Below are 5,192 nucleotides of genomic sequence, written 5' to 3'. Positions count from 1 at the left end.
CTTCATACCAGAATGATCATTCCATCTGTGTGGAGTTTCTAATATGAAAAGAAAATAAATGAGTCACCTTAATTCTCGACCTGAACGAGGCGATCTGTTTTGGAGCAAGCTGGATCACAGTTTTCAAAAATATAAATATTTTATTTTATTTTTACATAATCAGTAACTGCTTTATCCATGTCAGGGTTGAGGTACATCTGAGGTTTATACCGGTAGCACAGAGTCTGTGATTTGAATACACCTTGGTTCGGAAGCCAGACAGAAGAGTGATGTACTGTAGTCAGTTCGTGTGTTTCTCAGAAGAAATCGGAACGGATGACAGATGAATGACAATTACGGGTTCAATCAGGGATATGGATTGCAGGGATGTAGTAAAAAGTATTTTATAATGTATGTATACAGAGATCAGATGTAATATTAATCCCATACCTAATATTATGCAGATCCTACTTGCGCCTCTAAAACAGCTCTGATAAGTGGAGGCATGGACTCCATGAGACTTCTGAAGGTGTGCTGTGGTACGTATCTGGCACCAGGACATTAGCAGCAGATCCTTTAAATCCTGAAAGTTGTGAGGTGGAACCTACATGGATCAGACTTGTTTGTCCAGCACATCCCACAGATGCTCAATCGGATTAAGATCTGGGGAATTCGGAGGCCAAGTCAAACAACCTTGAACTCTTTCTTTCGTTCCTCAAACCTTTCCTCAACTTTTTTTTTGCAGTGTGGCAGATCTTTCTCTCTCTCTCTCTTTCTCTCTCTCTCTCTCTGTGCATTTGATTTACCAACCATTTTTTATACTTTGTGATTATCTTGTTTTTTTTTCTTATTTCCTGGTTCTCAATTATGTGCTGGGATTTTGCTCTGTTAACGCTGCATACCTTCTGCCTGTTTCTTGCTCATGTTTTTGAATGATTTGGATCGGTTTCTCTGTCTGTTATTTTTCTTTCAATAAAAGCATCACTTCTCAACTGCAGCTGTCCCCACCACCTTCCATTTTTTTTGTCCTTTTGCCATTATTGCCTTGTAAAAAAGCAGAGAGACAAAAATGTGTCTGTTTATTTGATCAATATTTTATTATACAACACAAATCCCAAACCAGCAGTACGGATTCACGACCCAAATACAGGGATAACATAAAAAAAGGGGGTTTATTAAGGGAAAAAATAACAAAGGGCAAGAAACACTAAGAGACTGGAGACAGAAAACACAGAAGCAAAAACAAACAAAAAGACAGCAAACCAAAGACAAGGACTACGCAAAAAACAGACGCAAGACAACCGGTATAAATAGGGGTGACAATAATAAAAACACGAGGGACAGATGTGCAGAAGTGGGACCGGTTAAGGAAAGTGTGGGGATAACACACGTGATACAAAAAAACAAAACAAACAAAAGCACATGACACAGACACAAAAGCAACAGTGTTCCCCTAGTGTCCAAACAGGAAAAAGTTCAGGCCAATTTCTGACAGTGCACACACACAAAGCTTACAAACTTGATGTGACAAACAGACTCTGATCCAGTGCCTGAATTCACATCAGTGATGGTGTGTCACATTACATTGTGTGTTTTATACCGCCAACATGAGAAGTCGTGTAGAGTAAAACCTTATGTTACATCTTTAGGAAAAAACAAAATTTAAATTCATTAATTGAATAAAATTTCAAATTTATTTGTATAGCACTAGCATTGGACATTATTATTATTATTATTATTATTATTATTATAAGAAGAAAAAGAACAGAATATAAACTGTTGTTTCTGTTACTGTGACGGTTTTTCAGTGGACTGAGACATTGTGCTGCACTGCATGACCTCATCTTTGGGCAGCAGTTAAATTTGTTCAAGTGGAACGCTGGGCGAATGGAAGCATTCAGCAGAAAAGGTAAAGTCACGGATCACTGCTTAGCCTACATGTTATCACTGTTACCTAAACATTGGGTAGATTAGCCTTAACACAATGGATTGGTGTGGCGTGATTGGTTAGTGCTTGTGGATATTCTTATTCTTATTATTAATCTGAATATTATTGTTATTAGGGTTCAGTAACTTCTTTATACTGCTCAGGGTTGCATTGGATCTGGACCCTATCAGTAGAAAACACTGGGTGTGAAACCACAGCAGGGCACCATTTTCACCTTTACACACACACACACACACACACACACACACACACACACACAAACACACATACACACCTCTTTAACAGTCCAGTTTCGGTAAGCCTGTGCCCACTGTAGCTTCAAATTCGTGTTCTTGGTTGAAAGGATTGGAACCCGATGTGGTCTTCTGCCATGTTGGACGTGCTAGGCATTCTCAGAGGCTTTCTGCTCAGCATGGCTGGGAAGAGTAGTTATTCGAGCTACAATAGCCTTTCTGTCGGCTTGATCCACTCTGGTCATTCTACTCTGATAACAAACTCACTCTGATCAACAAAGTGCTGCTTCTTCCTACAGAACTGCCCCTCAATTGGGTGATATTTTTGTTTTTTTTACACCATTCTGACTAAACTAAAGAAAATGTTATGTGCGAAAATCAGCAGTGTTTGTAAAATACAGTCCAGCCCATCTGAAACCAACAATCATGCCAATCAGTCAAAATCAATGAGATTGAATTATGTTAAACTGATGCTCTTGAACTGCATCGGCTTATGTCCCATGATTGGCTGATTGACTTATAGGAAAACTGCATGGTGAGCAAGTGACATGATTTTTGGTTAATTGGTGTTTAGTGAGGTAATAAAAAAGAGGGATGATGAGACAAAGGTACTGTATACTGGGTACTAATACTGGGTTAAGTTAGTCAATATGAATAAAAACATATAAAAAATATGACTGAAGTCTGTAGAAACATTATCCCCTCATGGTAGAGAAATTTTATTGAAAGCTATTCACAGAAAAATACTTCCTAACCAAACAGCTTAATCATGCTTCATGCCTTTCAGCACCATGTCAATACACCTTCAATGAGAACTTAAGGCTGTGTTCCGACCAGCATATTATGCACTAAATATTACTTATAACAATACTAAGTAATGTTGCTAGAGTTAGACTGGCATGCTGCGTTGCTAACGGTATGCATTTTGGGATGCAATCCAATTATTCCTGACTAAGAATATAGGATTGTTATTAGACCGTTTTTTTTTTTCCATGTTGAATTTTCAAATAACTTCTGTTCTTCATTTTTTGAAAAGAAGCTGAGCAATTTGGTTTTGTTTTGATGAAGGTTTTTAAAGAAAATTCAAAATGGTGGACTATTTTTTATAACAGAAATGAAACTAGAGATTTATGGCTTATTGCATTAAGCCAAAGTTTCCACTGATATGTACTGTATATATATATATATATATATATATATATATATATATATATATATATAATATGACAAATGTTTTTTATCACTGTACTGTTACCATGAGACTTTGCACAATCATAGAGTACTACCATCCCTCAAAATTTAGAGTCTTACGGTTGGGTCTGAATAGTTTTATGGTATAATAATAGAAGATGATGAAGAAGAAGAATTCCTAGAATAAAAATAGGGTTTCAGCACTTCATGCTTCAACCCCTAAAGAGAAGAAGATGAAGACGATCAAGAAGACACTAAATATTTTTTGTTGACTTGATACTTGTCTAAAAATTCAGTATATTCAAATCTCAAAACATTCATTTGTAATACATTTATCCTAAATGTGTTAATTGGTGTCATTTCTTAACAACCAGCAACTGATCCTGACACAATTAGCCCAGACCTCTTCAAAGCTTCACAATTAAAAGTTCACTCACTGTTGATCCTTCTGCTGCTGCTGCTGCTGTCAGCATGTCCCAGAATAGATCTGAATGAGCAATGTTTATCGAATAGCTATTAGCTGATTAATGAGTCATCTTCCAGCGCTGCCTCTTGGGGTGTGTTTGTATACTAATTGTTGAATGACAGTTCTCACGGGGGAGAAGCGCTTTTTCACTGCGCTCTCATAAAATGATCTTTAACTTCTAGCAGCAAGACATGAGGATACATTATATCCTCATTGTGAGGGATAGACATGAGACACGAGGTCACAGCTTAAGCATGGATGCAGTATTGTAACAGTCACACACACACACACACACACACACACACGCACACACACACAAACACACACACACACACACACACACACACAGAGAGAACAGGCAGAATGCAAAAAAGATGCTGACAAATCAGCACAAATCCGTTTCCACCAACTGACTAGAAATAGCTTCAGGGCCACAACTAAACATAATGGGGGAAATTGGTGTTGGAAATTGTGTCACATGTTTTTAAGCAATTATACATGTGGCCAACAACAGCCAAACAATTTCAAATGATGATTTGTTTACTACAAAGGGCCTTTAGAAGGTAAAAACTGATGGATACTTTATTCACGATTTTATTCCATTGCCATGTGTTTACACTCCGAACTACAAAAAACCTACCTATCCTATAGGCTTAGTGCAGGTTTCCTCCCATCGCTGTAGGTGAATCAGATGCATTAAATTGCCCCTAGGTGTGAACGAGTTAGTTTTGTAGGCTACAGCAAGGGTTGTGACATTGTTTTATGACATGCCCTGTTATTTGTTCGGATTTCTGTTACAGTACTTATATTAATATTAAACATTTTATTACGCAATATTAAACACAGATCTTCCTACCATAATGCGAGTATTGTGTAGGTACATGTGATTTTGAGATGTTTAAACTGGGTTCTTTATGCTGTCATATGTATTTTACTCAACATTGACTTCTGTCTTGCCTCTCTGCCATTGGAGGATCGTTTTATAAGGTGCTATAGAGATGGTTGATCATCCAACAGGCTCTTATCACTGTAGAGGACTTTTACAGTGACTTTTGAGTTCAAGCTTCTACCATAATTCCTTCTTCCAAAATTACTGAGGCCACTATGTTTCTACTAGTAATAAAAGTCTAACTGTTTTTTATCCTCGGCCTGATCTATGACTTGCCACAATTTTATAGTGGAGATCCACAGACAGTTCCTTGGGCTTCAATGCTTGGTTTTTGTCCTTCCAATGTGGAGAGAATCATGGGTCCTTATAGATCCTGGTCTGTGCCATTGCAAACTATTTTCAATCAAATGAAATTGCTAGTCGGATAAGCGGTAGAAAATGAGAGAGAGTGAGTGAGTGAGTGAAATTGCTAGAGGTGTTTTCCAA

The sequence above is a fragment of the Tachysurus vachellii genome, chromosome 1 (assembly GCF_030014155.1).
Source record: "Tachysurus vachellii isolate PV-2020 chromosome 1, HZAU_Pvac_v1, whole genome shotgun sequence".
In the NCBI taxonomy this organism is placed as follows: domain Eukaryota; kingdom Metazoa; phylum Chordata; class Actinopteri; order Siluriformes; family Bagridae; genus Tachysurus; species Tachysurus vachellii.
The sequence above is the reverse complement of the archived record's forward strand: the minus strand, read 5'-3'. Positions refer to the sequence as shown.